Source organism: Lemur catta, chromosome 1 (genome assembly GCF_020740605.2).
Source record: "Lemur catta isolate mLemCat1 chromosome 1, mLemCat1.pri, whole genome shotgun sequence".
In the NCBI taxonomy this organism is placed as follows: domain Eukaryota; kingdom Metazoa; phylum Chordata; class Mammalia; order Primates; family Lemuridae; genus Lemur; species Lemur catta.
In genome coordinates, this window is record NC_059128.1 from 159,176,782 (window position 1) to 159,201,919 (window position 25,138).

The 25,138-nt window shown below is 35.7% G+C and overlaps 1 pseudogene; it reads right to left on the bottom strand.

The window, feature by feature from the left end:
• Positions 1-14,788: 14,788 nt before the first annotated feature.
• Positions 14,789-21,334, bottom strand: LOC123643372 (annotated as a pseudogene).
• Positions 21,335-25,138: the final 3,804 nt, after the last annotated feature.

The window sequence follows — 25,138 nt, forward strand, 5'->3', positions numbered from 1 at the left end:
CTTTTTTCAAACAAATGTTGCTGTAATAACTAAATGTTTAATGTGGGAAAAAATGAACCTTGATGTCTATCACAATACATATATAAAAATTAATTTGAGATGGATAATAGATCTAATTCTAAATACCAGAATCATAATGAACAAAACACTATACTTGTAAATTTGAGGCAGAAAACTATCCTTGCAAATTAAAAGTGGAAAAATATTTTAGAGAGGACACAAAAAGCACTAACTCTATAAAAATAAAAATTAATTAGTTGGCCTTTATCAAAATGAAATATTTCTACTATCCAAAAGCACTATTAATAAAATGAATAGGTAAGTCATAGGCAGAAAGAAAATAATTAGCAAAATATATATCTGACAAAGAAATGATATCAAAATCAATAATAAGACAAACTCAATAAATAATAAGTTAAAGACTTAGACACTTCGCAGAAGAAGATATACAATATACGTGTGAAAACATAATCAAAATTCTAAGTTATTAAGGACACATTAATAAAAATACTACTGCATACATACTAAAGTAGATAAAATCCAAAAGCCTAGCATCAAATGTTGGTGAGAAAATGAAATTTTCATATTTTGCTGGTTGGCTCTTTGAAGATCTATTTGGAAGTGCCATGTAAAATTTTTAAACAAGACAAACAAAATCATATCTTCACAAAAAAAATATATAGCAATATTCATAGGAATCTTATTTGGAGCAGCCCCAAATGAGAAACAACCCTAATATCCATCAACAGAATAAAGAAATTGTGGTGTATTTATACAATGGGATATTACTCTGCATCAAAAAGAGTGAACTGCTTATACATGAAATTACTTGAATAAATTATAAAAATATCATGTTAAGCAAAAGAAACCGGACACACACAAAAAACACATACTATATGATTCCAGTGTGTGAAATAAAGAATAGATGAACCCAATCTACAGTGATATAAATCAAAAAGAGGTTGAAGAGGATGACTGGAAAGGAGCTGCATGGAATTTAGTGAAATTATCATTCTATATTTTATTTTATGTGGTGGTGACATAAATGTATTTAACTATGAAACTGCAAAGAATTTATCTCTGTTCTGTACATTTTCAGTACGATAATTGCATCTCAGTAAAGTCAATTAATATTGCTTAAAATATTTGTTACTTTCTTTCAATATCCTGATAAAGACAAACTATATCTTTTGGTTCTTCCATGAGCACCATTGAAGGTGGAGAGGCGACAACTCAGGTGGATTCATGAAGTTGATACAGTGGAGTCAAATCATATAGGCATCTGCTTATAAATATTGTACCAGACAGGATTTGGGATTGATTTCTGAGGATTCAGTGTGGTTCAAAAGTTAACAGACTTTCATTTTATTTTCATACAAAACTGTCCCTAAACACTGCCAATCAGTTCGCATAGTGCTCCTCAGAAAACAACCTGTTTTTTATGCTGGAGGAGGAGCTGGATTTACTGAATCCACTGCCAATCTTGCTTTTGTTGACTTAATACATGTTCAAGGGACTTACAAGGATTGCTGTGACCATGCAAAATTTTTACGCAGTACACTGACTCTAAAGCCATCCTCAGAATGTTTCCATCATAGTGAAATTGAATTATTTCAATATATTCTAGATTGTACGTGGGATAAAAAGACAGTTGTTCCAAAGAGTCACTTTCCATCCATTTTGCCTCCGTTCCTCTTCTCTGGATGTGTTGACTTGGGAGCTTGACTTGTTGATCTTTAATTAAGGAATTAATCAGTTGAAATGGCAACTTAAATATATGTGTGTTTCCAGTTCAGGATCAGTCCCAGACCAGATTTCTCTACCGTGTAGCCAGCCAGAAATGCAGTGGTGGGGAAAACTGTGGATGAGAGTGTTTATTGATATGGCTTCCCAGGATTGAAATCATCACTTGGCCACACTCCCATCCCCAAAGTGTATCTATTTTAAGTCTTCACATTCTCTTCAGTCTCCCATCAGACAGGGGATCTTCCCCTCCACCTTTGCCTCAATAATCTACTCACACATATTCTCTCCGCAGATTTCTTTATCACAAGCTTTATGTAGACCAGAGCTTCTCAAACTTCAGTGCATAATAACGACCTAGGATCTTGTTGAAATACAGACTCAAATTCAGAAGTTCATGGGTAGGGCCTGTGATTCTGCATTTCTAATATGCTACCAGTTGGTGCCCAGGATGCTAGTTCATGGACCACATTTTGAATAGGAACCTTGTAGATTTCCACTATTACAAGCTCTCGCTTGCATATCACTGTGCATCTATACTTAGTCTTTACCTCCTTCTGGTCCCCAAAGAGCCATGTCAGTCTTGTCATAACGTTTTCCATGCCATTCTTTCCAAACAAACTGTTTTCTATATGTTGATATTTCTAATGCTCAGAGCATAACAGGAGCTCAAAAAAATATTTAAGTAAATCCAAAAATAAAATAAAATAGTAAATGTAGAAATTTATGTGGAATTCTTCTAACATCTTAATGGAAAAAAATGTTTAAAAAATGCTATGGCAATTACAAATACACACATACACACACAAGCACATACATACACACAGACACCACTTTGGGATAGATGAATTCAGAAATTTCAGGAAGTTCAATAGAAGTCTGCAGTTCTCAGAAAGGGGCCACCTCCTATGTTATAAAATCACCACTTTTTCTTGTATTTTACTTTTTTAAATTTTATAAAGAAGCTTTATCACAGAATAGAAGAGACTAGCAATGGTTATAATAGATAACTATGGTAAAAGATGGGGAGGGAGGGAGTGAGCACCTTAGTTCCAAAGCCAGCAAACACTCTCTCTTTTGCTTCCATTGAGTTGGTGCTGGCAGAGCATTTTATTCATTTTTGTTACAGTGGAGATTTCCACTGTCTATGAAAATAGCTGAATCTAGGAATATGTTATTTTTCTAGCTTTGATATGTTTCATGAAAAAATGATTTCTTTCCCTCAGAGGAGAATAAAAAAACTCAGCTCTACATGACAAGTTTTCACAATGCAAAGATGTTCTCATCTTTGCAGAATGGTTAGGAGATGAACAATTAAATCCTCTGGTTCTCAAACCAAAGAATCATCACTAAATTGACATACATTTATTCCAAGAAAATTTTGTAGGTCCGTATTTTGTGTTTTTGAAAAGAGTTTTTATGTTTGCATTTTTAGAAATGATGAATAATCTTATATGAAAATATAGCATACATTGCTACAAAAGAATCATTTTTGCTCACATAAATTTGGGATTTTGCAATTGTATGCATGCATTTTTTTTAGAAGGTATTTAAATTTCTTACAACATAGTGCTTTACAAAATTATGAGAAGTCAGAATTGGAAGGGGCCATTGATAGTTTCAATCAAAGCCTTCATTTTGCTTGCAGATGAGGAACTGATGTCCAAGAAGTTTCAGAAACCTCTAGAACATCCCAGAACAGAGCTGGTATGAAATCTCTGGAATTTTGTATCACCAAATGAACTGAATTAATTCAATTCTGGTCACTCATATAGTCTTTTTCATTGCCTCTGTGACATATTCCTCGTATGATATCTGAATGTAGGCATTCTCTGTGGCTTTAAATTCTTAATTCATATGAGCAAGAAAACATAAAGATCAATGCTCCCTTAAATGCCTTTTATTCTTTTTTTCAAATTCTGATAGATCTCTGATAAATGAATTAAATTCATTCTCTATTTGAAGATGGATTCCAGGTCTTGCTTACTTTGCATCTGAGTGTAGATGATCATTTTTCCATCATATTATGACCAATTTCTCTTTTCCTAATTGTTTAGAACTGTATCTGCACAAAATAAATCATCACCATAAACCAGAATCAAGCACATGCAATGTACTCAAACTGTGAAGGTCTCTTCTCTTAACTGTGTGTCCACTTTTGGTAACTTCCTTGAGAAGAATTCCTGAACTGAACTTGTTTTTAAGGTTCTGGACCCCAGTACTCTTTTTTGAAGTCCTAGACTGGGAGTTACTTGGGAGATTGTATTATCCTTTTAAAATTCAGGGAGACCACAGGAAAAAACAATGCAGTGCCTCAAATTCATTTCAAAAAAGTATTTTTAACCCTTGTTTATAGAGATCTCAAAGACATCCTCTCCCAAAATGTTGAGTGTGGTAGAGTGGCTTCTTGTATTAGTCTCACGGTTTGTAAACTAAGCTCCTCATGGCAGTCTATCAATGTGGCAGTGAGGGATCTTTTAAATTTTTTAGGAAAACACAATGACATATGCCAGACACTGTAAACAATTAAGTTTCTGGTAGTTCAAAATTTCGACATTAGATCATATTACGTTTGTTTCAATCATGTCATACCTTTGTGAAGCTGAGTTTTCAGCAGTTGCTGTGATGAAAAGCCATGAAACTCAGTGTGGAAGAAGACAGGAGGGTGGCAGTCACTAATCTGATTCCGAGATTTCAAGAAATTGTATGGCACTCAGATTGTAAGTAGTTCTGATTATTTAAACAATGAAATAAAAATGTATTTTTTTAATTTATGAGGATTATTTTTATATACTGCTACTAAGTTGTTAGGATAGAAATACCTGTTAGTTGTTTTGATCTACTTAGTAAATGAAACCATTGGGGTTTTTTTTACACCTGGGGGTTTCATGAAATAAAAAAAAATTAATGAGTTACCAACTGTACATAAATGGAAAAGGAATTGTATTAATTAATTTTTGCTGCATAAAAACCAACACCAAATATCAGCAACCTACATATAAATAAATAGTGATTTTTGCTCAGGTGCAGATGTGTAATTTGGCTAAGGTTTGGGTGATTCCCACAAGTTTAGCTGGGCTTGGCTGCAGGCTGCAGATCAGGAATAGCTCTGCTCTACTGTGTCTCATTCTTAGTCTCAGGCTGAAGGAGTAAGCGCTATCTGAGACATGTTCTTCTTATGGATCAAGGAGCACAGAAGGTAAACCACCCCATACAGTCAATTTTAGACACTTTTCTCAAGTCATGTCTTGACCAAACCAACTCATATAGCTAAGGTCAGCATCAATGAAATGATGAGCTGAGAAAGCATACCCAGTGCAGAATAGGAGGCAATGCAAAGACATGACAAAGGAGTGAATAACTGGGAGCAATGATCCAATCTACTGTTATAATCATCTTTCATAGCTCCATGATTTGATGCCCATCAGCCTTATCCTACCTCAAGATGGTTTTGATTGTCTCAGACACTCAAGCACCACATTTGCTATCTTGGTTTTTAAGTTTTCACATTGCCTGACTTTTTACATGAAATTAAAGGAGGGAAAAGAGTCATTGAATTTTATTAGAGGCCATAAAAGTCATAAAAAAGGAATAGGGGTGTCTGTGTGTCTAAACAGTGCTGAAGAGTGCTGAAACATGCTACTCAAAAGAAAAAAAGGAAGAGAAAGTAAAAAGACTACATATATTTGAACGTGATGCTATTTTGTCTTCAAACAATATCTAATTGCTGGTAGTAAATGGAGGATAGATCCTAAATTTTCCTGCTTGTCTGCATAATTTACTTCATTCTTTTGTTATTGAGTACCTATGTTAATACAAGTTAGCTTAATTAGCATGTGTATAATGCCCATTTATCTTTATTTTTTATTTTATTTTCTAACATGCAGTTGGTATCAGAAGTGAGATGCTTATTTGTCTTTCTGTTAGCATCCTTTTTTTCAACCTGAAATGCTCTCCACCTTTAGTCTGCTGGGTATAATTATCAGTCTTCTAAGATGCATTTTAATGTTCTCCTCTAGAAAGCATTCCCTGGAATACAGTTCCTTACACACACACACACACACACACACACACACACACACACACACACACAAACACATTTCATGAGAACTCATACACTCTTTTCTGCTCCTCCATCACCCTCTATTCCAGGCAGCAGGGAGGGTTAGCATTCCTCCTATGTGCAAACTCAGTCTCTTTTATCTATTTTTAACAATTCGTTGTATTCTTTGTCTCATTGTATTGCAATTTGCTTACATTTATATTCTTACACTAGGTTGTTTGTTTCTTGAAGTCATGTTATAGTCACCTCTATATCACACATATCTAAAATGGAGCATAAGATCTTTTTATTAAGTTAAAACTTCTCTGAGTTTTGCCACTCACCTCAGTGTTGTTATGAAGATTAAATAAGGTAATGGACTTGAAAATGCTTATCTGACAGACACAGGATGGATATGCATATGCTGAATCTATATAGCTTAGGAGGTTATAGCACACATATGTTTTCATTATCTAATTTGATATTTGAAACCACATATTGAATAAATAGGAATAAGCAGTGCTCTTAGCTCCCCTTTTTGCAGATGAAGAAATTGAAGCTCATCAAAGTTGGAGCTTCCCTGAGATAATATTAATATCACTTACTTAGTGAACAGTAGATGCAGGAATCCAATTCAAAATGTTGACTGTATGCCCAGCTTACCTTCTTGCCACACCACATGAAAAGATCCTGCAGAAGTAAAGGATCACATTGACTAAAGGCTGGTTTTTAGTTACTTTTACAAGAAGAATCTCGTTCAGGAGCATTATATACTTTTTGAAAATCAACTTTATTAAAACTAATGCTATTTAAATGCTTTGCCATTTTCAGTGTTGGACATTTAACTAAGGCTTTGTTTTTTTCTGGCAATAGGAGAAGAAGGAAAGAGAAATTGTTCTCTGTACCTCCCACTAGTCACTCCATGTCACCACTTCCCCAACTCCCTAAATTCCTTTAAACTTCTTAACTTCTTCGTGGTGGACTATCACCATGGAAATCTGCTACACCTCCTCTCAGGGACAGTGTCCAACACTGCTTTTGTTCATTAGAGCTGATCTCTGCCAAGGTTCTTCCCAGCAATCTATACTTTTTGAATAAATAGACAAAAGTGAATAATAGTAGAAAAATGATTGCTTTTATTGCTAATGCAAAAAGCAATTAATTCCTTTTGTGTTGAAGTCCAAAGAATCTGCACAGATGGCTTTGTCACCAAAGTCAAGATGATCCCTTATTGCCAAATGGCACACACCACTTCTGAGTTAATGATGCATTTTGGTTTTTAATACTCTAGTGACTGAAAGAACTGAAATGAATCTCTCTGACTTGAATTTCAGGGCATGGACCTGCTAATCAATGGCTTGGAAAAGTCACCTTCAAGGTTGTCAAAGTGCTACATTATGCTTTATTTCTGCTGGTGTAGAAAGCCAGCTCTTTTCTTGCTCAAGATTATACTGCCGTGTATTTGAGAATCCATCAAAAGGTAAAGGACATCCTGGCATCATTTTCAGTGGGATTTTTAGCCAAATCCCATTGGACTGCAGTATAGAATAACCAACTTTTCAAATGCATATGCAGAAAAAGGGGTGCATTGTAAACGTCACAGGACATTCTTGGCCAATTACATTTTTCTGCTCTGGTTGCTGTCATGTTTGGGTTTGAAAATTTCGAATACAGCAGACAGCACTTGAGTGCAGAGAAATGTCCACACGCCAATTATACAAATTTGCCTTTGTCATTTACAATCCTCATGGGAGGAGTATGTGCTATGAGATAGCAGAAGTCCTAGATGTCATTGGGAGCTCAGGGAGATTCTTTTGCCTCTTCTTCTTAATTTGCATTAGTATTTAAATCGGACAATGTGCTTTCTGTTTAAGCTGGCATACAAGTGTTTCAAGAATCTGTTTGAAGCATAACATGCCAGAGTAGTGATAGCAACCCAGAAGGGACGTAGGAATCTGATGTGTTCTGATTACCATCACTCTCTTACTTAGAATCTTCTAACACGCCCTTTATGGGGGTTGGGGGGGCCGGTGCAGATTCCTTGTTTTTTCTCTGTCAGATCTGCCCTTCCCTCTCTTTCCTGCTTTTTTTCTTTTTTCTTTTCTTTTTTTTGGCACAGTGAACTTCTACTCATATCCCAAAACTCAGCTCAAATATCAACTTCCTTATAAAGCCCTTTTCCAATCTGTGTGGCTATTCTTTCCTTTACGCTCTCATAGCTCCTGACCACACCTCTACTGTAACACCTGTCACCTCATATTGTATTTATTTATATGTATTTTTATCTCAACAAGCTTGAATTCTTCAGGGCAAGGAATGTCTTATTTATGGTTGGCTCCCTTTCTTAATATGGTACATGGAACATAGCAGGCATGCAAACATTTATTGTATAAACGCAAAACTGCGTTTTAGCAAAAAAGTATAATCAAAGAGTTATGATGGACAGATTCTGACTATGTTTGAACCACTCTTGAATTACTTTCTCCTCCTTTACTGAGACAGAAGAATTATTTTTAGGATCTCCAAGGTATCTTTGAAATAATTTAGGGGACTTTCAGTCTTAGCTGATTTACTAGCCAAAGCAGATTGAACTTGTTTAGATCACAGCTTTTGAGGGATTTTTAATAGCTGGTTAAATGCAAAAAGAGCACACAGGCCCCAAGGCTGTTTGCAGACAGATATATTTTCATAAAGTCAATCCTGTTCTAAGGGGATGGCAAAGTTTAAATTATAAAACTCAAAGTATTTGTCTGCTTTTAAATAGTGCTATTATAGCAGACAGACCTTGGGGGTATATGGATTTGTTCCAAAGGTTAGCTTAGTTGCTTAGTAAGATTTAACTGATTTGAACTGCAGTGTATTTTATTATGACCACAGTCCAATAGTGAGATCTCTAAGGCCTGGCAGCAGGGCCTCCTCGTCACTTTACCTTTCTGTATACCCAGATTGCCAGGATGAACAGGGAATCAAGGAGTCTGATGAAAAAGTAATGGCATGGCAAGCAGGCACAAGACATGAACAAGCAATTCAGAAAAAATTGCACCAACTATGACCAACAAGACAAAGGAGAAATGTTCAATATTATAAATACTCAAAACTTGAAACTTAAAACAGTGACAACAATTATAGGCCATTTTCCCCATCAAAAATGTAATTATTTAAAGAATATAGGGCTGTATACTGAGTCCTACCATACATCATATATTCTATGAGAACAAATTTGAAGACATATGACAAGAGACTTACATGTTTGCATAACCTTTGATTCCCTTCCCAGAATCAAGTCTAAGGAAATAATCAGAGATGAGCACACAGACTCATTCGTAAGGGTATTTACTCAATGTTATTATAATAATAAAAATACAAATATGCTACATGCTCAACAAGAAGAATTGCCTAAATAAGTGATAGCTCACATAAATAGTTTTATAAGATTAACTGCAGCAAACTGTAAAGACAAAAACATAACCAAAATCAAAGTTTATGAACAATATTTACAACAGGTTTTTACATATTTACATCTTGCAAATGCATTTCTGGCTAAAAAGTCTTGGAATAGGATTTAGCATTTTCTGCCTTTCCAAAAGGAAAATTTAATTCACCAGGAATTTATGGAAACATGGATATTTTGTTAAAGATTTCTTAAAATGTTTTTGCCAGGTAGTGAGGTGAGGGTTTTACACTCACAAGGAAAACACGATTTTTCTCTGAAATTCTTTATTATTCACCCTAAAGTCTACCTCTTCTCTACTTTGTAACATTGCCTCGTTACGGGCATTGTGTCTGTTCTGGCTTTTGTCCTAGGATCTGTCCAGTGTGGTAGCTCTGAGCCACTTGTGGCTACTAAGCACTTGAAATGAACTTGTTAAAGTACATATCAGATTTTGAGTATTTAATACAAATAAAATAATATAAAATTTTGTTTTATATTGAAATAATATTTTGATATATTGGTTTAAATAAAATATATTATTAAAATTAATTTCACCTGGGTTTTTTTGTTTTTGATTTTGTTTTTTACTTTTGTATTGTGGCTACAATACAATTTATTTCATATGTGGCTTACATTATGTTGCAATTGGCCAGCACTAGGCTGGATTTTCCTTCTGGGTCTCTCAATTTCTCTCTTTTTTCTTATGCAAAGAAATTTCACACCATCAAACTCATTCCAGACACCACTCTCCCAACACTTTATATTATTTTTAAGAATGCAAATTTAACACCAAAATCTTTTGGTAGCATCAAAAGATTATGCATACAAAAGGGAAAATACAAAATATACAGCACTTACTATGTGCCAATCACTCTTTTAAATGTTATACAGATACTAACTCAGTAATATTTATGATAACTCTTTGTTTTAGGCCACTATTGTTATCCCCACATAGACCAGGAAGGGGTGGTAGAATAGTTTAAAATTTCACCCATTTACTAAGACCTACCATCTCAGAAGCTGATGAGATAATTTCATATAAGAATAAATTTTCTATAAGACATAATGTTTATCTGTCATATTCACGAAACAGACTGATAGAAAACACATCAAAAAAATTAGAATATTAGTGTTACTCAGGAAATGAGAGGTAATTTTTATTTCATTCTTTGAATTATTCTTTATTTTAAACTTTGCCAACATGAATATAGGTATATATATAAACTAAAAAATTACACATTAATCAATAATGACTTTTTAGTGCTGGTAGTATATTCATCATAAGGCATTCCTTAAAATGTCACCAACATGATTAAATAATTACTTGCAACCTTATCAATTTTCTGAGATCCTGTCAAATTTCTCTCATTTATGAGAGAAAAATTAGGTAGTTTATGAATATAAGCTCTTCTAATTATACTGACTCTTCCCAAACAAAATTATTTTTACAGTCACAGCAATATAGAAAACAATATTAACATCTAGGAACATAAAAGCCAGAATCCTAATAGGTCTTAGTTTATTTAAAGGAAATTCCTTTCAGTTTGGCTAGGACTTTTAGACTTAAAATTTCTTAAGGGATTTAGAATCTGATATGTTAGACTTCATTTTCTCACCATTTTTCAACCATAATGACACCATTTCTTTAATTCAATAGATATTTACTGAGCACCAACTGTATGCCAGGTCCTGGGCTAGCTGCTGAGGTTATGCCTGTGATAAAGCACAGTCCTTGTGTTTTTCTCCTTTTCTTTCGCTGAAGGATCTTTTATCCTCTTGCTTGTTTCTCCCCATAGAGCTGCCTTCCTTCTCAAAGTGGTCCTTCCCCCCTTGTCTTCGTTTGTTCAGTTGGACCAGCCAAAGAGATACCATGGGATTTAGGGTTCTCTTTATGTTTCATGATTTTTAGTGAGTTTTAAATAAATAAATCGGGATTGTAGAGTAAACTGGCTTCATTTCACCTAAGGAAAATCGTGATGTGTATCTGCCAAAGTGGTGCTTCTCAAGCTATCTATGGTGAAGAACAAGTTCTGCTTGTCTGTCCATTGATTTATCTTTATAATCCATCATTGATTTTTATAAAACATAATAAAATAAAAGTGATTTACTAGATAAGTGAAAGAATAAAATCCTAAAACTTCAAGCTCATTTTTTTTTATTCTTAGATTCGACATTAACAAACGGCTATAAAAGTTTCTAAATGCTTACTCTCAAAGTCTGTGCTTACCATGTTGCAGACCACTGACAAAACAGTTCCCAGATTCACATTGCTCCAAAGACCACAGTTCCAGCAGCATGGAGCCACGAGATCCCATGTCTGCCTTCAGGACAGTGTGTGGGGTGTGCTCTCCTTTGCAGAGCCTTTCACCAGGCAGTGTAAATGCATTTTAAAAAGATGAGTTGCCACATTCACAATGATACTCAGAATTCATTCATATCATTAGTTTTGCTTTCCAAATAAGAAAATCTGATTCTAAAGATTGTAAAGTACCAACCAACACTGACATTTTTTGTTTTCCTTCCTGCACTGCAACATTCCCAGCCACTGAAGGATTTTAAAGGCTGGGAGGTGCTAATGCAGCCGACCAGTTGTGGGTTACACACATTGTATCTCTCTACATGCAATTCCCTCCTAGTGAATCACTCACTGTGCTCTAAATCTTTGGTGACAGAGGTGAATTCTTCAATAACAGATAACACTGGTATTTTATAAATTTGGTATTTCATAATTGATATTTGTATGTTTGCATAAACCTGTAAAATATTAAAAATTTCTCATAAAAAGACAAAAGCATCTAACATGTAAAAAAGGAAAAGAAGTTTTGCTGTTATTGTTGTTGGTGGTGGTGGCGGTTTAGAGTAAACCTGAGGAAAAGTAAGGGAAATTGAATCTGAGCCTCCATCTAACATGTAAAAAAGGAAAAGAAGTTTTGCTGTTATTGTTGTTGGTGGTGGTGGTGGTTTAGAGTAAACCTGAGGAAAAGTAAGGGAAATTGAATCTGAGCCTCCAAATTCTATTTTGACTTCCACTTAGCAGTATAACTCAAGTTGCTTTACTCTTGTAATTCTTCCCATTTTCCCTGTCCAGAAACCTCCTTTTACCACAACCCAGAACAACAAATGGAGAGATGTAACACTTTCTATGTATTGTGTTAATTAGGCTAGTAGATCAATTTAAGAGATTATATGAAAAATATTACCACTGCTCTGTGAGGAGGGCCATGTATGAACTACACCACTTCTCTTACAATTTCTTTACTCCTTCCTTTCAACTTCAGGTACCACTGCCATAAACTGTTTTGTGAGGCAGATTTTTACTAAAAGTTCAGATTAATGGTGAATGATACAAAAAACAACTTACATTAAACACCATGCCTCTAATATCAGTGGTCCCTCCTCCTAAAGGGGATGTTTATGCCTGGCTCGGTGTTTGGTCCATCTTACTACCATCCTCTAAGGCCTCTTTTCCCTCTGAAGATCTTTCTCCTTAATACAACAGATGCCAGCACAAATCCTCACATTGCTATTACTCTTGTGGAACAATAAAGTTCTTTCCCAACTATCCATTTATGCCCAGAGGGCCCCACATTTCCCAGGCAGAAGTGTCTGTTATAGGTCATCAAGGTGTATCAAGGTGTTTTTCACAATAACATGCCCAGCTACCTCCATCCCCTGTGATGCGGAAGTACACCCATCATTTTATTTTCTATGTAGTTGTCTCTCTTTCCTTGTTGGTTAAAACACCCATCAATGAGAAAGTCTGTGCTGGTCAGTTCCACCTTGCCTAGCACTACTCAAAATGCTTTGAATTACAGTAGGCTTCAGGGTGAATAATGGAAAATTTCAACAAGGACAATGAGCCATGGGGGGCGGGGATGGGGATGCTGAGGCATGCACAGGCATGTAAGTAAATCCCAGTGCAGTGCAATGTGTACAATAATGCAAGTATATACAACAAGCAGAGCAAATATGAAGAAGGGAGTGATTACATATGTACCTGGGTATGGAGTTCAGTGAAAGGTTTAGAGAGAAAGTGATGATTCTACAGAACTTCAGAAGTAAAATATTTCCTTAGGCAGATAGAAATGGGTAAAGGATTGGCATTCCACATAGAAAAATCAGTTGTGCTAAGGTACAGAGAAATCAACCAGTGTATGTTCAGATAGCTTTAGGAAATTGGCATGACCGGATATTAAAAGTCTAGAGGAACACACTGGTAGACGAATCAGAACATTAAAGATCATTAAGCCATAAGCGACAGTCACTGTTGTCTGCCTACCCAGTAGCCATTTACTTATAACATATACTCAATGTGTCTAGCGCAGAGGTTGAGTAATAGTGGGGCTAAGGCAGTCTGGGAAATTCTATTTCCCTTTGCCAGATATTGATCTGCAGTTTTGCATATGACCCAATTTTGGCCAATAGAACATAGGAGGGAGTTTCAGACATTTTGTAACTCTGAGGACAAGGTCACAAAGATGACAGAGCTATTAACTAAAGCCTTGATGGCATTAATCCAACCTGAATCTAGCTACTTCCATATTCTACTTAAGTGATATGAAAAAGACTGCATTGTTTAAGTAACTTTAGTAGAGTTATTTGATATTTGTAGCTACCAGCATCCCTCTTGACATATCACATTAAGATACTAATTATGTGGTAGGGACCAACTCTAGAGTACTAGAGAAAAGTAGTTGGGAATAATCAGAAACGGATTTACAGAGGAGATGTGGCTTCAGCCAGGGTAATCAAAGCTAATACCTTTGTACTTTATACTTTACAAAAAAATAAAGCATTACATTATCTGGAAGGCAAAAGGAGCATCTATGGGAGACAGAGAGCCATTAGAAATGAATAAATCAGCATACTTTAGGATCCACGTGGAGGTATGTTAGAAAAAACGAATTGGATAAATAGATGGGCTTGGGATATGCCAGCTTACAGAAGTAAAGCTCATAATTTGGAGGAAGTAGAAGTAAAACTCAGTTGTGTCTTATGCTAGAACTCAAGTTTTTTTAACTATACCATGCTGCCTTCCAAGGTGGGTTGTAGGCAATTTAGAAAGAAGATATGAAGAATCATCATAAAATTCTTTTTTTTTAAAGGGTAACAATACTAATAAAAAAATTGTATTTACTTAGAAGCATTCAGAATGTCAACAAAACAGCTGCAACCTTTTTTTGCAATTACAGAGTGGTATTCAGTTAACAGAACAACAATTATTTCGTATAAGCTTCATCAGAGACAACTGAAAATGAAAAAACTACCATCCCCATATATAACTAATTTGTGCTGTGCACCAACAAGAACATGCTTTAAATTTCCATGCCAATTTACAACCCCCATGCTGTACCAGGCAAGGTTAGTGGCTATTGAAAATACCACCAGGACAGGGCTAGCTAAAGACACATTCGGTAGTGTGTTAACTATACAAAAAAAGACATTGTACAGTTTAAAAACAAATCTTACACAGCCTTACATTTCAATTTTTTTCTTTAAAAGGAGTGAGTTGTGTACAGGGAGGTTAAATGCTTTATAGACAAGAAAAAAAAAACTGCATTAGAACCAACTTATTCATCATCATCATCTTCTTCATCTTCCTCCTCCTCTTCATCTTCTTCATCTTCCTCATCTTCCTCCTCTTCCTTCTTTTTCTTGCTTTTTTCAGCCTTAACAACTCCCTTTTTTGCTGGATCAGGCTTTCCTTTAGCTCGGTATGCAGCAATATCCTTTTCATACTTTTCCTTCAGCTTTGCAGCCTTCTTTTCATAAGGCTGCTTGTCATCTGTTCAGCGTTATTCCACATCTCTCCCAGTTTCTTTGCAACATCACCAATGGATAGGCCGGGATATTCTCCTTTGATTTTAGGGCAATACTCAATGGAACAAGAAAAAGGCCGAAGGAGGCCTCTTGGGTGCATTGGGATCCTTGAACTTCTTTTTTGTTTCCCCTTTAGGAGGGATATAGGTTTTCATTTCTCTTTCATAATGGGCCTTGTCTGCCTTTGCCATATCTTCAAACCTTCCTTTCTCTTTAGCAGACATGGTCTTCCACCTCTCTGAGCAATTCTTAGAAAATTCTGAGACGCTGATTGAAGCATCTGGGTGCTTCTTCTTGTGCTCCTCCCGGCAAGTTTGCACAAAGAATGTGTATGATGACATTTTGCCTCTCGGCTTCTTAGGATCTCCTTGGCCCGTGTTTAGCTATTTTTCCTCAGCGAGGCACACAGTCGCCCAGTGCCGGTCCGGCTCTCACTTGCCCCGGCGCTGTCTCTATGGAGCTCAATGTACTGCAATGGCTGGGAGAGCGGGAGCCAGACACCCATCATAAAATTCTTATGATGACTCAGCTTTGGGATGATGAATTGATTCATTGTCCCAAACTAAAAATGACTACTTTCCTGTTGGTTCCTCCTACGAAAACACACTTTTATTCATGTTCTGTACCTTTTAGCCAGTCTCATCTTAACCATGATCTGTCTCTACTTAAAATTCTTCAAATTCTTTTCATTATTTTCAGATTAAAGACAAAACAACTCAAAATGGTTTACAAGGCCCTACAGCTGTGACCTTTACCTCCAGCCTTTCTACCACACTGGCATTGGACGCTTCTGTCCCAGCCACCCTGGACTCCTTAGAATTGTTGCCAGTGGGCTTTTGTCCCTGTTTATGTTTCCCTTCAATGCTCTTTCTCCTTGCATTTCCCTTGTTAATCTTTAGTTTTTTATATTCTTCATATAACAATGAAGAATAACTTCTCCAAGAAAGCCTTGCCTCAACACAATAAATATAGCCAAGCCCATTGTCTGTTCACGCACTAATGCTGCACAACAACCGTGGGACCTCATCAGCATGCAAGCATCATCATTTAGTTTTGCTCATGAGCCTCTGGATCAGTGGGGCAATTCTGTAAACCAGAGAGGAGCTTGGATGGGCACATTCGTGTGTCTGTGGTCAGTTGTGAGTTAGCTAGGTGGCTTTGCTGATCTTCTCTGGGCTCTCTCCTGTGGGTCTTGGCTAGGATAGCTGGGCCGACTCCACTTTGCTTCATGTATCTCATCCATCCAGCAGAGTGGCCCAGGCATGTTCCCAGGATGAAGGCAGAGGAATGAGAAAGAGGGAACTCTCACAAAGCCTTTCAAGCCTAGGTTTGGAACTATGACCATATCACTTCTGGCCCTTTCTATTAGCCAAAGAAAGTCACAAGGCCAGTACAGATTCAAAGAGTAGGGAAATAGATTTTACTTCTTAATGAGAAGAACTGTAAAGGCACATTGAAAAGTGGTAGTGAATTGAGGCCTTCCTCCAAATCAATCCTCCATACTTTCATAGTATCATCCATCTACCTTTTATAACAGTAGGTGAAATATCCATTTTACATTTTAATTTACCCTTTGATTAATGTCCATTTGCCATCCCCCATCCCACTAAGTTCCATAAAGGCAGACTCTCAGTGCTTTACACAAAGAAGTTGCCCCATAATTATTTTTTGAATGAATGAGTGAATGAATAAGTGGATGAGTTATTTTCTCAGCCGGTAATGGGAGGTTACTCCTAGGCCTGCTGGGATTGACACACTGCTATCTCAACTGTCGTGTTCAACTGTTAAAGCCACTAGCAGACTAAGATGTAGTAGACAAGGGGGCACCACATCAATTTTCCCCAAGTCTGAGGAGACTGGAGGTAATCTAGTTTTCTCTAGGACTCTATAAAGTGGCAAAACACTCACTTCTATTAAAACAAGAACAATAACAAAATGAATAGCAGCTTTTCCCAGGCCCAATGACCCCTTCTCAGGATGACCGTTAATACATGTACTGATTGTACTCATTGAACTGATAAAATGATCAATAAAATCTAATTGTAGTTTTGGTCAGCCACAAGTAATATAACTATTTGATTCACTGATAATATCCATTTTAACTTTTAAAGTAAATTTTGGAACCTGTTTGACTGCATTGCCAATTTGTTTCAACAATTGAGAACAGTAAGGGGAAGTACTTCATAATAAAAATGAAGTCTCTGTTAAAAACTGAATTTTTTCCTACATTCCTTTAAAACATTTAGCTTTGCAATTAATGAATAGGCATCCTTTTTGAAGCTATGGAATTAAAATAGTTTTCTCATAGAGTATAAAGAATCATGATTTTCTTTTTAAAAATAGCAATAGGTTTTAGCTATTTTTTAAAAGCGACTTTTTACCCTTGCAAGGACCTATTTTGATTTTTATCACTCATCAATTATAGGTCGTGCAAAATATGAAACATTCCACTGAACAACATTTATGACCTCTAGCTCTAACTGAGCTTTCTTTGTCAAAGTTTTTAATTTCCCAGGGTAGTCCCATTTTTTAAGCTCAAAAATCTATTCAATGGAAATTGTTAAATAAAAGTAATGCTGCAATTAAACTAGCTTTAAAAAGTGGAAAACACCTGAGAGGCATGCAAAGTTCTTTTTAGTGCCATGGTAGAAAGACATGTATTTTTTTATTTTCATTTTTTAAAAATTATGGCCTTTGTGGTTTAAGAATGTATATTCTGTTTTAAAGCTTATCTTTTCAGAGTTTAACGATTTGATTTGTTGTGCTATATTACAATGTGCAATCATTTTCGAGATGGAAATGAAAGTCATTTTTAGAAAACACAGCCAATTTACCTGCCCTTCTGCTGCTTAATAACATTAGGCAGTCACTTGCTTTGCATCAAAGTCTTGTAAAAGCGATTGTGTTTAAAGCCCTTTGTGAAATCCAAAATGGAATGTCAATAGCCAAAAGAACAGCCTGTTCTTACATTTTAGGAAAGTGAATTCATTTGTGGGATGAGCTTCAAAACTAAATTAAAAAAAAAAAAACTGCCATTATCATAAGCATGAAATAGGAAGTTCAAATATAGAGTATTCTTGATTGAAATAAGTACTTTTGGAAGAAGTGTTACAACTTATGAAGAGTTAAACTATTTATGAAGCATTAGGAAAAAAACACTTAAAAGTTAGAGGACTTTCAAGTTCACTCACTGGACCTGCCACAAATATAGCTGGTAGAAGATAGTTTTTATGTGCCCAGGTGGTGAGTGAGGTGGGGGGAGATTTGGAATCTAAGGACATGAGTTTGAACTCTACTTCCTAGAAGTACTTCCTAGTTGTGCAACTTAAATTTAAGCAAATTATTTTACATCTAGAAATCTCAAATTTCTCATATGTAATTTAGTGATAATTACAGATTTTATTTTGTAAGTTTGTTGAAACAACAAAGTAGTTTGATGCTTGGCATAGTGATTGACACACAGAGAAAATAAGTATTAGTTGGCTACTTAGTTGTGTAAACTTGAACAGTAATAATACATTAGTGCCTTTTAAGTGCTGAGCACTATGCTACACACTCTACCTAGAATTTAATTGTCTGAAAACCGTAGAAAATGGATAAAAACTGTGACAGAGAGAGGTATAAAGCAATTTTTCAAAGGGTACAGAAAGCCATGATTCAAATTCACATCTGTGCACTTCACAAATATGCACTTGTTTCAGTTTGCTATGTTGTTCCCAAAGTCACTTAACAGTTTTTGTGTCTCAGAATTTACTTAAAAACTAAATAATTCAAATTTTGGGTAAGATGGATTGAATATATGTCATTCGAAAGCTGCTAAAGAAATGGTCCCAGTCTTAACTCAATCACTCTATTGCCTTCCTTCCACAGGGAGGAAAAGCTTAGACAGGTCAGCTTTTCCTTTTTATGAGTCCGATCAAAGTAAAAATATTGATCTTACCACCTGCCATTTGTTACCACAAGAATAATTTATATGGCACACAGACATAGGTCCCAGCTTGTGAAATCTTCTTGTCAAGGTCTCACTCAACAAGCACCTCACCATTCTTGGTAATGCTGTAGTTATCAAAGCTCTAGCTCCCAGCTTCAAGAAAGTAGCCAAGAAATAAAACTTAGCAGAGTTCTTGTACTGGGGTCTATATAAGTCCTTGTGTAGAATTCATCAACTTGAATAAGAAAAAATGCATCTTAATTTTTGGTAGCCTGTATTTGATACATAGTATGTCCTGCAATCATAAATATTGGCCAAAAATAATAATAATAACATTGGTATCAAATAGTATCTTTGTCTTTGTCGCCAGTTAAGTCACAGATATTTCATATCACTTTATAGTCATTGTATATATCTCAAAATATTACATTGACTACTTCAAAATTACACTAACTGTTAGATCCATTACAAAATCTTATTTAATGTGCTAATAAAGAAGTTTATGTATTAATATATGGCGTGCTTTAAAAATATTTGTATAACTATATTTTAATATAATTTATTTATTTTATAATACTATGTATTTTATCATATGCACTTTAAAATATGAAAGTTAAAATACACTTCAGACTGCCAATGACAATGACAGCACTGAAAAAAAGAAAGAAAGAAACTCTAAATCAAAGGTTGGAGCAATGGTGACTTCGAAGAATGTAGTTAGCCCTTCAAAGAACTCCCTAATAATTTACTTATTGCTTATATTTTATTGATTTATTAGTATTTATTCATTTACCATAATCATTAGCAACCAGGAAGAGCTGATGCTGTCAGCTACGGGTTTGATTTGTCAAGCAAAGTCTAGCATTGCCTATAGCCATTACCTCTTTAAGTGATAATTCCAGAATTTCAGAAACTAGAGGTGAGATTATCAAGAAGTTTTTAAAGATAAAATACTCAAACTACTTCTGTTTTGCTACAGTACATTGCTTATGACTCTTTGGCCTCAAACCAAACCCATTTTCTTGACAAAACTTTGAACTTTGAATGGTCTTCTCATTGCCTTCTCTTTGTTCTTCCTACTGCATAGCGCAGGGTGAAAGTGCGATTGTAGGGTTTTTAATTACGGCAGGAAAAATTATACTAAACTGTAAATATTTACAGCCCTTTGACTTTTCTATATCCATAAAGATAAAGGATCCTTGGTTTGGGGCGCTAAATTTGTGCCACTCTGAGTAATGTTGAAAACTAAAGAAATGTTGACAAGGGCCATAGAATTGGGGAGAGTGAAGTAGGAGAGGACAAGAAAAGGAACGATCCCAGAGCTAAAAGAGCTGTCATAAGAGCACTATTATGAGAGAGAGGAAAGAAACTTCACTACTGCTGGGCTGTGTGGAACTTTGGAAAGAGATGGGTGAAAAGAAGCTTTTGAGGATGATTTATTAAGTATAGATAATTGTATTCCCTTTTGTACATCCCCTCAAAAAAATTCAAGTCAATTGCTTTTCCTTTGTAAGTATTTTCACAGGGTCCAGGTAGGCTTAAGGAAGGAGTGAGAAGATCTAGTTTTATTCAAGCTACTTAAAGGTTTCTGCCAACTTCTGTGTATGCATGTGCATCCTAAGCATTTGAAAAACAATTTTTGTGGGCTACATCTATCATCTCACCAAATACCCTTTAAATCTCAAATCTCACATTTCTATCTTAAGATTCTATTTTGCACCTTCAGCTACTTCCTTGACAGCTGACAGCTCTATCTTCATGTCTTACTGATATGCAAAATGCTTAAAATTAAACTTTACTGTCCCTAAAGCTAGTGTCTTTTTTAGAATTATTGATTATCTGTGCAGATTCTCAGTTATATCAGTATTTTTCTGACAAACATTTTTCTCAAGGCAAACATCTCAGGACCTCCTTTTCCTCACCTTGTGTTCTTGCCTCCATCCAAGTTCATTATTATTACTAGTATTAAGCAATTAATCACTGCACACAGATGTGTTGAGTACTGATTGAGGTATTGGAGATACAGTGGTGAAAAGAACATAGGCTCCTAGGTCAAAGGTGGCTAAAAACATGGGATGGTTCTCCTTTGGAATCTCTCTCATCTATGTCTTCACATTCTTGCTACCACAGTCATAGTTTAGACTATCATTTATCTATCCCTGGGTGATTGCTGTCATCTACAACCTGGACTCTGAAATTAGATTCACTCCTTCTCATCAACCTTCTAAACTTCCACACTGTTTCTTTACTAAGCTTTACTCTTTCTGTTTTTTGCTCAAAAGCATTGCATGATACCCCATCATTTAAAGCATAAACTCAGTCTCTTTACCTTGCATTCAGATACCTTAAAGTCCAGTCCTGACATTACCGGTTAACTTCATCTCTTCCGTGTGCACATTGATGTACACTCTTCTATTCCTCACACTCTCAACATGACTATGATATTATTTCTGACACATATTTGTTCCTTGGGCATGAAACTTTTTCTTCTCTTCTCCACACTTATCTCGCTGCAAAACCTACCTTATTGTATGAAAACCATTTTACAACTCATATTGTAGAGTACTTCACAACTCTTTGAGTACATTCACATTATCTCATTGATTATCTCATTTCATACTCAGGATTATGGTAGGAAGGGCTGGTTTTAGTTTGGCCAATTTATAGATGAGCAAACTAAGTCAAATAAGGTTATGAATGAGAGGATGAGTGAAAAGAAATTTAACCAGAAAATTTGAGCCTTACTTTTCTCCAGATTTTTCCACTATGCCATGCATTTAACCAGCTAAATCTTGCAGGGAGAAGGTTAGAATTCCAGCAGTTTAACAAATGGCAGATGAATCCTCCTAAGGGAAACTTGTAGTGCTTGTCCCCTAGTGTAGATAACTTGGTTAATGAGGATTCTATGTGACCAAATGCACTGTTGTGGAATTCACTGTATCTCTTTGAAAAGCACATAGCCGTTTAGTTTTCATTTCATCTTCATCTCCTTGCCTAGGTAAAAACAATTGTAGATTTAACACCCTCAGACTCCTTTTAATTCTTAGATTGATGTGGATGATGTTAAACTAGACTTGCCAACATCAGGTTATGAATTGAGACTCAAAGTGAACCCCGGGGACTCCTCAGAACAGTTGGTGTCAACTGGAATATGATGAAATCCTGTAAGAACCGAACGGGCTATAAAAACATTGCAGCTAGGCCACAGCTGCAGGGAAAACAGAAAGATTTTACCAAAAAAAAAAAAAAAAAAAAGGAAGAAGAAAGAAAAATAAAAGGAAGAGAAATTGCTCTGCATACACAACCAAAAATTGTTGCTTGCCTTACATAACCCTCTGACTTTATATAGTCAGTGAAAAAACTGCTTTACCTCAGCTTTTTTAAAGTAAATGTTGCAATTCTTATATTAACAAGTATATTCTTTACTTTTTAAGTATATAATGGGAATGGCTACTCTTTTGTCAAAATTGCACAGAGAATGACTATTCCCTTAATTGCTGTTCCATAGAAAAAGTCATTTGTTTTGAAAAATATCTTTCTTGTCTGAATAAATGAGAATTATCATTTATTTTTCACACGTCAATATTTAAAAATTTTATATTCTGACTATAAAAAATTCCAATAGCACAAGGCATGAAAGGTACAAGAAAAATAAATGACATTAATGAGTCCCTGCTATATGCCAACATCTTTACTATATCATCTTGTTTTATTTGGAAACAAACTTAATTGTAGATCTTTTAGACTACATTTTAGAAAAAGAAATTGGAGGTATAGAGAGATTAAGTAACATATATGAGAGCTCTCAGCTAGAAAGGGGCAGAACTAGAGTTCAATATGGGTGTGTTTCACCCAAACCCGGTGCCTCATCCACTGAGCACAGCACTTGGCACATACAAAGTCATCAGCAAATTGTAATCAAATAGAAATTTCTGCCAAAAAGCAGTTTTTTCCTACCTATACAGAAATAATGGAAGTGAAAATAATCTAAAAGTAAGTATGTATCTTTACAGACAAGTTATCAAAAACATTTCCTGAAATCTGCAAAAATTATATTCTTTCTGCTTTCATTAGAAAGCACTTGGCAGTGAAAGAAACCAAATTAAATTTACTAAACCTCAAAGATTGTGTTTACTTTTTCAAATAACAAAGACAGAAAGTAAGATGGAAATAAGCCATGGAAATGAGTAGAAGCTTTCTGTTATCTTTCAAAGGAAAAGAAGTTGCCCTTTACTGAACGGAGAAGAATGACAACAGTAAAAACTCAGGCCATTCACCTCAGCCTGTTTTAATGCTGGCATCTGGCAGTTAATCATTATGCCACCAAAACTAGCACTGTGGACAAACTGGCTTGTTTCTTTGAGTGAAACCTGTGGCAGCCTAGCTAGTTGTAACTTTGCAGCTTTAGTTTCTTCCTGTGTATTTACAACCTTAATGACATCAGTGGAAGATGCATTTTTTTGTTTGTATCTAAAATAACTTTTTGTTATATTTTATATTTTACCATTAAACTTTTTTTCTGAATGGTATTTGAATTCCAGGAAGAAAGGATCTGCGGTAGCATTATTCATAGTCTAAATGTTTTGTTCAAGCTGGCATTAAGTGAATATTATTTGTTAAGGCAGTGACTAAAATGGCAGGCCCTGAAGTCTGACTCATGAGGGCCAAATTCCAGCTCTGTCATTTGATAGTTGTGTGAGTTAGGTCAAATTACTTAACCTTTTTATGCCTCAGCTTCCTCATCTATTAAATGGGACCAGTAATAATGTTATCAATATGGCTCACACATAGGGTTATTACAAAGATTAAATAATACATCACTTTGAAGCATTTAATAATACTTGTCAAATAATAAGCACCAATGAATATTAACTTATTGCTATAGTTTGGATGATTATCCTTCAATTTTCATGTTGAAATTTGATCCCCATTGTTGGAGGTGGGGCCTAATGGGAGGTGTTGTGGTCATGGGGGTGGATTCCTCATTAATGGCTTAGTCCATCCTTGCTTCTGACTCTGTTAGTTCCCTCAAGAGCTGGTGGTTTAAAAGATCTTGGCACCTCCCTCCTCTCTCTCTCTCTCTTGCTTCCTCTCTCACAGTGTGATCTCTGCACACACCAGGTCCCCTTCGTCTTCCACCTTGAGTAAAAGCAACATGAAGCCCTCACCAGAAGCAGTTGTTGGCACCATGCTTCTTGTACAGCCTGCGGAACCATGAGCCAAATAAATCTTTTTTCTTTGTAAATTACCCAGCCTCAGATATCCTTTGATAGCGATGTAAATGGAATAAAACACATCATTATTGCTATTATTTTGTGCCTAATTATCCATTAAAATACTCAGGAGAGCTTAGGAAAAGAGAAATACAGAAATCTACTTTGAAGGTTGACTAATGTCTCTGTAGAAAGGCCAGAGTGTTGTCCTTTCTGTGTTCTACCTCAATAAGCCTGGTGTAAGTATGTTACTCAACTTAATTCATCCCCACTGAAATTGGTTCACAAGAGTGTGAAAAGATATTCACCAGTTTCGTTTCAAATGAAACTGAATTGAGTAGCACCAGTGCTGACACACTGTAACTGTGCTAAGGGCTCCGCATGCTGACACAGCCTCCGACCTCTGCATCAGAGAAGGGACAATGAATTTACTCAAGGGCAGTTAATCATCAGATAAGGGTCAGTTTTCTATATATTTTAAAAATGGGGGAAAGTCTCATAACAACATCTCTAGGAAATATAAATTATGAAGTTAAAGTCAAAGGGAACATTATTCCGAAAATTCGGGAAAAGAATTCCAACAGTCAGCCCAGGCTGCCACAACAAAGTACCATACACTGAATGGCTTAAACAACAAAAATTTATTTTCTCATAATTTCTTAGGCTGGAGAGTTACAGTATTCAGTTTCTGGTGAGGGCTGTTTTCCTGACAGCAGATAGCTGCCTTCTCATTGTGTACCCACATGACAGAGACAAAGAGCTCTGATCTCTGTCTCTTTCTTTTTAGGAGTGTTCTTGCCTTGTCAGGATTAGGACCTCACACTTACGACCCCATTTCATCTTAAATATCTCCAAAAGGCCCTATTTTTAAATACCAAGTTACATTGGGGGTTAGAACTTCAACATAAGAATTTGCAGGAATTGGGGGCATAATTCAGTCCATAGCAAGAATATAG